Raw genomic sequence first — 14,165 nt, 5'->3', positions numbered from 1 at the left:
AACCCCACATAGGTTACGCTAAAACCACCACCGCAAAGCGTCCTACCTGTAGTTGGCCAGTCGGCAGGAAAGTATCGCGGGACTTGACGAGACTTGGTGACCGAGATCACGTTTGAGGCAATTTGATCCCTGGGAGACTCCAGGAAACAGCCTTTGGCGAAATATCACTCTGGTGGTTCTTGAGGGATCAGATTATGACGATATGTGGTGAAAACGGGAATAAAAATAGCTATTTAGATGCAGGAAAGACAGGCTCACACTTGGCCCCAAATCAGCTCCATTTTACAACTGACTTGGACGCTATTGATCTCAAAACAACGCTAGGACGGCCAGAAACGCCGCGGACATCGCTGGGTGAGTGGCCAAATCATAATTATTGCCAGGAGAAGGGTCCAGGTTAAAAAAAAACGAAATTCTCCTTTAAGTGTCTTTATTGGAAGAGGGATTATGGCTGATGTTGTGAAACAGGCTGGTACCTGGCAGGTCTTCAGTGAGGTGTTGATGTTTTGAAGCAGGCTGGTACCTGGCAGGTCTTCAGTGAGGTGTTGATGTTTTGAAACAGGCTGGTACCTGGCAGGTCTTCAGTGAGGTGTTGATATTTTGAAACAGGCTGGTACCTGGCAGGTCTTCAGTGAGGTGTTGATGTTTTGAAGCAGGCTGGTACCTGGCAGGTCTTCAGTGAGGTCACGGGTGTTGATGTTGTGAAGCAGGCTGGTACCTGGCAGGTCTTCAGTGAGGTGTTGATGTTGTGAAGCAGGCTGGTACCTGGCAGGTCTTCAGTGAGGTGTTGATGTTGTGAAACAGGCTGGTACCTGGCAGGTCTTCAGTGAGGTGTTGATGTTTTGAAGCAGGCTGGTACCTGGCAGGTCTTCAGTGAGGTGTTGATGTTTTGAAGCAGACTGGTACCTGGCAGGTCTTCAGTGAGGTGTTGATGTTTTGAAGCAGACTGGTACCTGGCAGGTCTTCAGTGAGGTGTTGATGTTTTGAAGCAGACTGGTACCTGGCAGGTCTTCAGTGAGGTGTTGATGTTTTGAAGCAGACTGGTACGTGGCAGGTCTTCAGTGAGGTGTTGAAAATGATAGTAAACACTTCAGGGCAGAGGGTGATAAGGAGTCAGTTCCAGCTGGTTTCCTTGTTTTCTGCTTCCTGAAAAGCCTGTTCATAACGAAGGTTATGCCAAACCCCACATAGGTTACGCTAAAACCACCACCGCAAAGCGTCCTACCTGTAGTTGGCCAGTCGGCAGGAAAGTATCGCGGGACTTGACGAGACTTGGTGACCGAGATCACGTTTGAGGCAATTTGATCCCTGGGAGACTCCAGGAAACAGCCTTTGGCGAAATATCACTCTGGTGGTTCTTGAGGGATCAGATTATGACGATATGTGGCGAAAACTGGAATAAAATTAGCTATTTAGATGCAGGAAAGACAGGCTCACACTTGGCCCCAAATCAGCTCCATTTTACAACTGACTTGGACGCTATTGATCTCAAAACAACGCTAGGACGGCCAGAAACGCCGCGGACATCGCTGGGTGAGTGGCCAAATCATAATTATTGCCAGGAGATGGGTCCAGGTTCAAAAAAACCGAAATTCTCCTTTAAGTGTCTTTATTGGAAGAGGGATTATGGCTGATGTTGTGAAACAGGCTGGTACCTGGCAGGTCTTCAGTGAGGTGTTGATGTTTTGAAGCAGGCTGGTACCTGGCAGGTCTTCAGTGAGGTGTTGATGTTTTGAAGCAGGCTGGTACCTGGCAGGTCTTCAGTGAGGTGTTGATATTTTGAAACAGGCTGGTACCTGGCAGGTCTTCAGTGAGGTGTTGATGTTTTGAAGCAGGCTGGTACCTGGCAGGTCTTCAGTGAGGTCACGTGTGTTGATGTTGTGAAGCAGGCTGGTACCTGGCAGGTCTTCAGTGAGGTGTTGATGTTGTGAAGCAGGCTGGTACCTGGCAGGTCTTCAGTGAGGTGTTGATGTTGTGAAACAGGCTGGTACCTGGCAGGTCTTCAGTGAGGTGTTGATGTTTTGAAGCAGGCTGGTACCTGGCAGGTCTTCAGTGAGGTGTTGATGTTTTGAAGCAGACTGGTACCTGGCAGGTCTTCAGTGAGGTGTTGATGTTTTGAAGCAGACTGGTACCTGGCAGGTCTTCAGTGAGGTGTTGATGTTTTGAAGCAGACTGGTACCTGGCAGGTCTTCAGTGAGGTGTTGATGTTTTGAAGCAGACTGGTACGTGGCAGGTCTTCAGTGAGGTGTTGAAAATGATAGTAAACACTTCAGGGCAGAGGGTGATAAGGAGTCAGTTCCAGCTGGTTTCCTTGTTTTCTGCTTCCTGAAAAGCCTGTTCACCTCTCCTTCCTGTATGTGGAGAGGTGACGATGGGGGAGAGGGACGGGGCCGCAGGCCGGCTAGGACCCCAAACTCCTGCTGGAATGTTGATGTTGGGGGGATGGGGGGGCGAGGCGGGGGAGGATTTGGTGGAGGGGGGGGGGGGTCTGTCAGAGATGAGATGTGTCACAGTTGTTGGGGTTAAGGAGTTTTCTTCTTCTTTTATGTAAAATATTCACCCAGTACCAGGTGTAAGAGCGCTGTCCCTGGTTCTGATGGCTTGCTCTGACTTCACTATTTTCCCCATACAGTACAATAGCCTAAGAACTCATTTAACTGTAAAATCCAACACATGTTGACATTTATTTTGGTGTGTGTGTGTGTGTGTGTGTGTGTGTGTGTGCACCCTTGCGCGTCTGTGCATGCGTGTGTGTCTCACACACTGTGTGTGTGTGTGTGTGTGTGTGTGTGTGTGTGTGTGTGTGCGCGCGCGTGGGTGTGTACTTTGTACTTCACTGAGGTGTATTATGATCAGTTAGTGTCTCTGTTGAGTACAGAAGTTCCTCTTTAAGATGACGTCTTTCCGTTCTGTCTCTTTGGTTCAGATCGAACCAAACAAGGCAGGCGTGAAAACGTCCTTACACTGGGTGATTTCCCAATATGCTTTGTGTCATGGATGTTAACGATGTAAAGAGGAAGGACACCTGCCCATTACGATCAGTTCGTGTCTGTTTGTTGACCACAGAAGAGGCACTCAACAAGTTCTCCACTTCACGACGACGTCCTTCTATTCTGTGAGACTCTTTTTCTTTCATATCTTAGTTTAGAGATGTATCAAACATGTGAAAGGTTGCATTTAACTGAATGTCATATTCTTTTGCAGGCCAAAACATGTTATTGGGTTAAGTTTTGTTCAAAGACATGGGTAACGAATGATTATACAGTAAAGCTCTCATGTATCAGCTCTTGTTGGCCAATAAGTAACAAGAAATTGCAATGCAAAAGATGACTTGGAAGTCATTTACAACAGTGATTCTCAACCCTTTTCTCCTAATTTAGTCCACATACAGCAGACCCCAATTTGATTACATTTTGTCGCTTGGTTCCAAATCTGAAATCTGAAAATATGTTGTTACCTCCGCCAAGGTTATGTTTTTGGGGCCGTCTGTTTGTTTGTCTGGTGTGAATCCGATCTGATTAGGTTCAATGGAGTGGGTGGGGCTACGGAAAATGGGCCCTATAGGAATGTTGTAAGATTCAAGATTCAAGTTTATTATTTGTCCCAGAAGGGCAATCTGTGTGCAAGCAGATATAAAAAACATAGCGAATACATGTAAAACAAAAACATGGACAAGTGAAACAACATGGAGCATGTGCAGCAGTTTTACAGCAGAATGGATCGAGTGAACACAGAAATAGTAAAAGTAAAAGTCACACCTCAAAGGATCCGTACAATGTACTTAAAAGTAGTAAAAGACACGTACAATGTACTTAAAAGTAATAAAAGTCAGGGACTATTTGAGCTCGCATAGATAGGTAGGTAAAAGTAAAGAAAATATATCTCAAATATAAAATATAAAATATATTAATAGCAGCAACGTTACCTACCTAAGAAAGAAAAAAGTGCATACTTAAGGCCTTAAGAGGCAATATATCACAGCTAGACTATGCACTCAAACTCCTCCGCCCAGCATCTAATAAGGCTGTGATGAGGGACAGAGAGAGAGGGACAGAGAGAGAGAGACAGAGAGAGTGCATGTAGACTCTGGATTCGAGGGGTGGCTAGGGGGTTGTGGGTGGTGGGAGCGTGATTTCTAACCCCACATAGGATAAGCAATAACCACGCCCTGTGGCGCTGGGATTGGCCAGGAGCATTGAAGCTTGGGACTAAAGCACCTGGGGTTTTTCATCTTTTAAAATAAAGATGTTTAAAAAACTATTGCTTGTTACATTTTCAGTACTGTACCTTTTTTCTGGGTAAGAATTGAGCTTGAAATTAACAATATGATACATTATATTATATGAGCTATGAACGTGAACACAACACCGTTTATATTATTGCATGTTTTTGTAGATTGTGTACATTGTGTAGATTACAATTATTATGCTTATTATTAATATTACTATGCTAAGGAAGGTAGGTGACCATAATTCATTTCAATGTCCGCTCTCAATGTCCTCTCTCGAAATCGCTGTCCGTTCTCAAGAGCTATTCAGTTGGTTCATGAAATCGCTGGGCTGCGTGCCCTCCAGTGTTGCTCCTGGCCAATCCCGGCGCCACAGGGCGTGGTTATTGCTTATCCTATGTGGGGTTAGAAATCACGCGTGGTGGGAGGCAGGGGGTGAGGGAAGGGGGCGAGGCTAGGTCCTAGAGAGTCGGGGTTCGAGGGGTGGGTAGGGGGAGTGGCTAGATGTATGTGGATGGAGAGGGCGTGATAAGCGAAGGGACGGGGCTACGGAAAAGGGGACGTAGGGATAGGAAGGTCGTAGTAGAGAGTCAGGGTTCGCGGGGTTGGGTAGGGGGAGTGGCTAGGGGGATGTGGGTGGTGGAGGATGCATGGGGAGGAAGGGGCGGGGCTAGGGAAAAGGGGCCTTAGCTAGGGACAGGAAGGTCCTATAGATAGCTGGGGTTTGAGGGGTGGGTATAGGGCAGTGGCTAGGTGTACAGTATATGGGTGGTGGGAGGACCCATTACATTTTGGTGCAGAACCGATCTGGGTCAACAGAGGGGCTGGGGATAGGGAAAAGGGGCCGTAGCTAGGGATAGGAAGGTCATAGAGTCGGCATTCGAGGGCTGGCTAGGGCGATGTGGGTGGGGTGGTGAGGGAATGGGGTGAGGCTAGGGGCCGTAGCTAGGTATAGGAAGGTCCTAGAGAGTCAGGGTTTGAGGGGTGGGTAGGGGGAGTAGCTATATACATGTGGGCGGTGGGACTGGGCCGTAGCTATATAGGGATAGGAATGTCATATAAAGTCGTGGTTCGAGGGGTGGATAGGGGGAGTGGCTCGGGGGATGTGAGTGGGTCAGGGTTCTGATAGCAGAATAGCAGACTGGAGTATTGGCCTTGGCGGAGGTCTACATTCCCCAAGTGCTCTTCTAGTTAGAATTCCATGATAATACGCAATTAAATCTACAAGGTTATTGGCGGATATCAGTTCAGTTGCTTGTGCCATATTTGGAATCTCTATTTTATATGCCATGTAACCATTGTGCTGCTGCAACTCAAAGCAATGAAGAATTTATCACATAGATATTTCTCACCAGTCCAAATTCAGCTTCCAAATTGTTGCATAAAATCCACTTTTTCTACATTTCTGCGTTTGGGCCAAGCAAGTTACAATACCAAGCCGGAAGTGCAGGGGGGCATTAATGAGTAAACAGTGAGTAAACAGTGAGTCGTATTTGCGGGTTGCTCCAGATGAATGATTTTCGGTTTTTCAAAGACAGAAAAGTGGATTTTATGCAACAATTTGGAAGTGGCAACTATATTTATTTAGTGAAAAAAGAGTCCCGCACACTGTTAAATTGCAATCAAATTTGTTTTACTGTGACGTTTCGGTCACCGACCTTTTTCAAACAAACATTTAGCAGAGGTGAGAAAACCATCTTAAATAGGGGCTGGCTGTTTCGTTGTAGCCAATCCAAGCTCCCCACGGAGACTGGTGTTTAGCTCTGACAAGACAAGTCAATTACCTAAAAGGTACAACACTGAGTGATCTGTACAAATAGACATTTTACAAATACACTTCAATAGGTGAATAAATAAGGTGAAGCTCCACAGGGAAATAGACAGAAAGACAATGATAATGAATAGACAAAAAGGCATAATAATACAGTGGTTAATTTAGGCCAGACTGTCTTCAATTAAGTCCTGAGCAACAGGGACCCCGCAGTGAAAAGTTAAAGGGGAACCTGTGCGCAGATAGCCTATACACATGTGAGTGAGCTTCACAGTAACCAAGAGAAAAAATTAATAATAACAAGAGATAAATAGATAATAAATTTAAGGGAGAACACAGAGACTTCTCTAAATAATCCATAGTGTATTTCATACACGTGTGGAAGTGGACACAGTCGGCAGGGGTTATGAGGAAAGAGCCTGACTGTTCTGTGCCCAGCACACACATGTAAGGTTTAGGCTCCTTGGCTCCTTGAGGAGGAATGGAAAATATTTAAAATATATAGTAGAAAAATAGAAAATACAGTGTAAACAGGGATCACAAGAACATGTTGAATAGCAGTTCATCATTCAGTCCTTTTGGTGCCAATGTTTGTAATGTGTGGATCCAGAAAGATTCTCTTTGTTTTAGCAGTTTGTCATGGTCACCGCCTCGAGGTGGCAAGGTGACCTGCTCCACACCACAGAAGCGCAATGTAGAAATGTCATGGTGAGTATCATTGAAATGCACAGAGATGGGATAATCCCGGTCATTTCTCCGTATTGTGCTTTTGTGCTCACTTATTCTTTGTTTCAGTTTTCTAGTCGTTTTCCCAATGTAGCTCAGTCCACACGGGCAAGTGATCATGTAAATCACATGTGTGGAAGCACATGTGATGACACTCTTGATGGGACACGTCCTACCTGTGTGGGGATGGGAGAAAGAGTAGGTTTTTACAGTGTTGTTGCATTGTGCACAGCTGCCACAACGGTAGTTGCCATTGGGGAGGGGGTGCAACAATGTCTGTGTAAAACCACTAGGTCCTCTCATTGGACTGGAATCTGCACGGACCACAAGATCCCTGATGTTTTTCCCTTTCCTGTTTACAAAGAGCGGCGAGTACTTAAAAATAGAAGAGAGTTCAGGGTCGGACTTCAATATGTGCCAGTGTTTTTTAAAAATGGATTTTAAAAGCAGCAGAGTGGGCACAGTATTGGATGACACATGTGACAGAGAATTTCATCTGTTTTTTGACACTTTTTTTTAAAAGGTCAGAGCGTGTCTTTTTTATGGCCAAATCATATGCATGATCGATCCACAGGGGTGGATATCCCTGCTGGAGGAATCTCCTCATTTCCACAGCTTTCTCATTAAAATCCTCAGTGGAGTGGCAAATCCTTCTTAGTCGAAAAAACGGACTAATGGGGAGCCCCTTCTTTAAGGGTGTGGGGTGAAAACTTGAAGCCAACAATAAGGTGTTTTTATCTGTCTCTTTTCTATATAATGTTGTTAGGAGGGAGCCATTATTGTTCAAAACCCACATGTCCAGGAAACTCACTTTTACGTTACTATAGTTAGATGTAAACTGTAGGTTACAGTCAAAACTATTGAGTAGAGTGACAAAATCTGCCAGTTCATTATGACCTCCATTATATATACAGAAGATGTCATCAATATATCTGTCCCACTTGATGATTTTTGATAGATGTGTGTTTTTGTCTGGATTAAACACATAATTCCTTTAAAAAAAACACACAAATAAATTGGCGTAATTTGGTGCACAAATGGTTCCCATGCTCGTACCAGAGACCTGCAAATAAAAATCATTTTCAAAACTAAAAAAGTTGTATTTCATAACAAAATTAGCAAGGTGCAATGATGAGTTGATTGGGGGGGGTTCTTTGTGCTGTCACGATCCTGTAAATAAAAACCCAACGCCTCCAAACCAGCTTCATGTGGTATATTGGTATACAGGCTTGTGACATCGAGGGTTAGCAGGAGGACATCTGGTGGTAAATTGTTAAGGCAGGAAATTTTGTCAATAAAATCAGTGGAATCCTTGATGTAGGCAGGCAGGGCCTGAACAAACGGCTTAATACAGAAGTCCACATATTTTGACAGTGGAGACCAAAGAGAGTCTGTTTGTGCCACAATGGGACGGCCTGGGGGGTTGGTGAGTGATTTATGTACTTTGGGCAAAGTGTACATTACCGGCCAAAGTACACTTGCCCAAATACACTTTGCCTATATATAATATATTATATTTTCCATTCCTCCTCAAGGAGCCAAGGAGCCTAAACCTTACGGGCCCTATCGTTGCATCGGCGCAGTTTCTAGGCCGAGCGGCAGGCGCAGATCAAAGCAGTGGGCGTGGAAGGGCGCACTTGATATCGTCGTGCTGGCGCTAGATGCAGCCCAAAGCATTACAACCACGCCTTTTAGGCGTAAAATTATGCACTGTCATGCTCATTGGATAAGTGCAATAAACGAATGGCACGCTTGCCTTTTTAGCTCCAATTCCACTGGTCCCGCAAAACCAGACGAAACCCAAGCCTCTGATCCCCCCCCCCCCCCACCTCCCTTCATCCCGTCTGTCTCCATATATCGGCTATTATTCCATATTATGATGCTTCTCAAACCAATCTAACTGCAGTTTAAATACTGCAAGCATGTAAATACGCTACACTATAGCAATATCAAAGTGAAAATAATGTTCTATGCATCAGCTAGAAAAATATAGCCTATTAGATTGGTGAAAGTTTGTCCAGAAAGATATCATTTTCTCTCGCCTGCTGCAGGAAGGATGATGCACATAAATATAGCCTACATTATGTCAAGTCATTGCATAAATGTGTTTTTATTGTAAAACTAAATGTGAAATAGGGCCAAGTTATTGGAGGGACATCACAGTATAGCAGATGCCATTAGAAGCGCGTTCCGAAGCGCGTTCCGCTGTTACTTCTCTAAATCACGTTAACTCGACAAGGGGTATATATAGGCCCAGGAGGACATATATGTTTCACATAGGGTGGTGTTTTCATTTCGATGTTTTATTTGGTCCAATATTGAAATGTTGACAATGGCAGGCTGTGTTACCATTACACATTAATTTAGAACTACCTTTTATATCTATTTTGGCTCATTTGGTTGCTATTTAGTAGCGAAATGGAGAAACACAATGCATGCTGGGAACTCAGAGAGAGAGAGAGAGAAGGGTGACAGAGAAGAGGCAGTGAAGGCACAGAATAGGCCTGCTTTTCAAAAGCGCAAAGCGCTAAATGTACGCCAGGTCCCAAGATATCACTAGGCTGGTATTTAGCGCCGACACGCCCACTTTGGGACTGCGCCACGCCCATTCGGCCTAAAGCGCATTTGGCAGCCTAAAGCCTATTGCTATCTTGCCGAAACAGGCGCAAGGCACGTTTTTTTGCGGTTAAGGCCCGTAATAGCGCCGATGGCCTGTGGGAGAATAGAGCCCGTACATGTGTGTGCTGGGCACAGAACAGTCAGGCTCTTTCCTCATAACCCCTGCCGACTGTGTCCACTTCCACACGTGTATGGAAATACACTATGGATTATTTAGAGAAGTCTCTGTGTTCTCCCTTAAATTTATTATCTATTTATCTCTTGTTATTATTCATTTTTTCTCTTGGTTACTGTGAAGCTCACTCACATGTGTATAGGCTATCTGCGCACAGGTTCCCCTTTAACTTTTCACTGCGGGGTCCCTGTTGCTCAGGACTTAATTGAAGACAGTCTGGCCTAAATTAACCACTGTATTATTATGCCTTTTTGTCTATTCATTATCATTGTCTTTCTGTCTATTTCCCTGTGGAGCTTCACCTTATTTATTCACCTATTGAAGTGTATTTGTAAAATGTCTATTTGTACAGATCACTCAGTGTTGTACCTTTTAGGTAATTGACTTGTCTTGTCAGAGCTGAACGCCAGTCTCCGTGGGGAGCTTGGATTGGCTACAACGAAACAGCCAGCCCCTATTTAAGATGGTTTTCTCACCTCTGCTAAATGTTTGTTTGAAAAAGGTCGGTGACCGAAACGCCACGGTAAAACAAATTTGATTGCAACTTAACAGTGTGCGGGACTCTTTTTTCACTAATTACGGACGTTTTTGTCTTTGCCCGACGCACCTGTCCTGATAGATGTGCGGAGTTTCTCTTCAACTATATTTATTTAAAAGAAGAGGATGTTGGACATCGGATAGCGTCTTCACTTCAAGTTTCTGGCTCAGGTAAGGGTTCGTCTTTATACCTAGATGTGAGAGCGGCACGATTGTCTGATTGGAAATGCGTAGTGGGTTGCCGGGCGCTAATGCTCAGTATGAGCGAGAAGTGCCCGGCTAGCGGGGTAAATAGTAGCCAAACTTTGCACCCAGGTTGGAAATGTCACGCACCACTCGGAAACAAAAAAATACACGAATCTACCAGATTTTGGCGCTATAACAACCCATTTTATGTTTTTGCCCATTTGCCCATACTGTACTGTATGTGGCCCAACTGCTAGCTACTACAACTTACTACTACTACTACTACTATTACTACTGCTGCTACGACTGCTACACTCAAGCACTCAATGATGATGTCATTAGTGATGTCACTCAAGCAATTGAAATGTCATCAGTGAGTGATGTCATCAGTTCTACTGCTACAACTATTACCACCACCACCACCACTACTAGTACTATTACCACTGCTGCTGCTGCTGCTACTACCATTACTACTGCTACCACCACCACCACTACTATTACTACTGCCACCACTACTACTATTACTGCTACTACTACTACTACTGCTTGGACCCCATCATTGCTGCATGGGTGTCGTTGGGCCTCCAATGTTTTATGAATAGCCCCGGATCTAAAGAAAAAAAAAAAAAATACCCTGCCGATATTACTATCTTTCAAAGGCTGTGGCGGGCTCATTTTTTAAGCTAGCATGATGTTACTTATACCATAAAACTAGAAGATCCCAGAAATCCATTGGTATCAACCCTGTCAAGCCCCTCCATCCACCTCTATAGGCCAATGATTCTCAATCTTTTTCATATCAGGGACACCTAAATTTGTCTTCAGGACCCAAATATGAGAACATGTTTGTGTTGTATTGTTTGATGTGATTTTGTCCAGAAATCCATGACTATCTGTAATGTAGCCTACATTACATTACCTACATTATGTAGGTAGATGACAGTGAAACTATGATCAATATCATATTTTTTCTATGTTCTCCAATTGTGTTAAAGGTCCCAATTTGTGCAGCTGTAACCTCTTAAAAACGTGTGTCTCTGGTCCATAAAACATGATTCTGGATTAATTTGTCGAAAATATAGCAACCCCGTTTGTTGTGACGGAGTTGTCACTTCCTCATCTCGTTGCGTCCCAAGAATGGTCTGTTTCTATAATATATTCAGAACTAACAGTTCCCATTGGCCGCTGAGGGAGAGCCCGCCCCAGGCTCCCAGCGGCCAATCAGATTAGCGTCTGTGGACCAGCACGCTAGGTTGTGTCCACAACTAACGCTATCGCTAACTTAACGTTGCTACGCAAGAGGACATCTCAAAATGCCTAGACTTACCGAATGCACCTCCGCAGTTGCTGGATCACGTACAGTTGGCGTCGCTCCAGCTAGAAGTGTTAATTTTGTGGCTATAGACAAAATGGTGCAGGTAGCTTGTGTGAGAGAGACCCGCGCAGTATGCGTGAGGAAGCTCGTGACGTCCCAATTCCCCTCTGGGCAAACAAAGCGTTTGGGGGTGTGGCTTGGAGGAGACTGCAGGGGGAAGCTGGATAGGGACAAATCCAACTGTGGCAGTTCTGAGCTTGTGACCACTCATTACAGGGAGGGCTGACAGCAGTATATATGCATTTACAAGTAAAAACAGCTTTTGCACGGAATGGGACCTTTAACTATTAACTACTCTACTAACTTAACTACTTTATTCAGAATTGACATCACAACATACGTTTTCTTGCATTTCACTTTTGGTTATCCGTTTGTATAAGCACACAAATTGAGTCATGAAACCACAATGGTTTAAACAAGTGTACTCAAACCTTTGACTGAGTAAGGGCTAACTTAGGTTCTGGCCAAGGGACAACAGTTGGAAATTAGCCATCTGGCTGACACTGTCACATTGACAGTGATGTTATGTGCACTGTAGTGCGAAAGCAGGTGAACTAAGCACAAGACCAAACCACATGTGTGTGGCACTAAAAATCATTTCACAAGGTTGGCAGGTCTGCTGTAGCAAGAGTGAGCAAATGTATGTCAGAACACTGTGGTAATTGTACAGGGAAGAGGAAATGTCACAATAAAAAAAAAAAGACAGTGAAATATCCTCAACTGTTATGTACACAAGGCTGGATGAATTCAGTGATAAGCTCAGTGTCTTCTTGCCTCTAACTGTAACTTCTGTTCCAGCTACTAATGTTGGAGAAGACTTGCTACACTCACTCTCCCGGGATGAAATTAACAATATTTTTCCTGGTCCTGAAAACTTCCTGAGGCGCCGGGCTATATGGCACCTTGAGACAAAAGGGTCAGTGCAGGGAGCACGTCAGTGCAACACCAGCCCCCTGCAGGAAGCACCAGCACCCCAGTGCAACACCAGGATCACACTGATAACATGTACAGTATGTAGTATTGCATTTAATATACTGTATGATCTGTGAGTCTTTGGTACAGAAAACTTTGGAAGAAACTGTTAGGCCACCAATAAGCATGCAACAGCTTTAGTGTCTGTCCAGGGATCTTTGTATTCCATTCATTAATGCAATATTATAGCAAGTTATACGCATGGATGAATTAATCATGTTACTTCCTGAGTTCCTCATTTGTAACAGTTTGGAAACCTAATATTTTCCAATACCCACCCTCCCTTTTTTCTTCTTCTGATGTAACCTGCAGCCAGCACCCAAGTGCAACACCAGTCAACTGCAATCAGCACCCCAGAGCAACGCCAGGATATCAGTGATGAAACAAGTATGTTGCATGTTCGCCAGCGCACACAGGGTGCAGGCCCAATTTAGTCACCAATTTGCAAGCCGATTTGGTCCCACACAGAAACCATAACACCTGCCGCTACGAACTTGGTAGGTAGGTTCACAGAGTCATTTTTTACTATGGGCGGAAAAAATACACTAGTTGACCACTAGGTGGCGCTATAACAGCCCTCTTTACGTTTTGGTCCATCACTTTTGAACCGTAGCATCTACAATCAAAATTATTTTTTCCCTCGATTCCTTGGGTCATTCCGCATCTGCTGATAGAGGCCCCGCCCATTTCCGTCTAACTAGATTTTCCACCATTTTGAATTATCTCAAAAATTTTTTTTTTGCGATTTCTCCTTCAAATTTTGTCCAATCTTCACCAAAACCACATCACACAGCCAGCCCCGTAGCTACCATTGAGGACACCGAGGTCATGGCCTCGGTATTTTCAACAACAATAAAATAAAATCTTTTTTTTTTTTAAATAGCCCCGGCCCCCAGATCTATTCATTTGTCATTGATGTTTTAAAGCCCTCATAAATAACATGATTATGACAGTTGATCAGAAATGCAACAATTTGCTTCCTCTCTGTGTGCTGTAGACCTTATTCGATTGACGTCACTCACGTACGGGCACGCCCACCGCCGTCATATTCTTGACATTCCGCAGCGCGCTGTTTAAAAGTGACTGACAACTGTCATAGATTAGGACGCTACTTACTAGCCTATTTAATGCCGTTTTTACTGTCAGGAGCTATTTCACAACAGCAATAGTGTGCTGTGTAATAATACACGGCTGTAGTAATAGCAGCAATAAAAGCCCGCGTGTTAGCTACTAGCTACAGTACTGTCCACAAACATGAAGGGAAAGAGACTAGAGGCTAACGTTAGTAGCAAACATTGGGCTCATGCAAGCAAGCGTCAGATCAAGCAAACATTTAACGTTAAGGTTATTTACCTTTGCTGTCACGACAATGTTTGATGATGATGATGATGATGATGATGACATTACTCTCGTAAAAAAACTCTCGTAACGGACGGACCGTCTTTTATTGTCACACGAACACCACAATACATGCATGCGGCCACAACACACTCATGCTGACGGTGGCCGGTGAAAAGTGTCCTCTGCATTTAACCCATCCAGGCATGTCCTTTCCTCCGAGGGGCAGGCCAGGAGC

This window comes from Poromitra crassiceps, assembly GCF_964638095.1.
Source record: "Poromitra crassiceps genome assembly, chromosome: 4".
Classification (NCBI taxonomy): Eukaryota; Metazoa; Chordata; class Actinopteri; order Beryciformes; family Melamphaidae; genus Poromitra; species Poromitra crassiceps.
Note: the sequence above shows the minus strand (reverse complement) of the source record.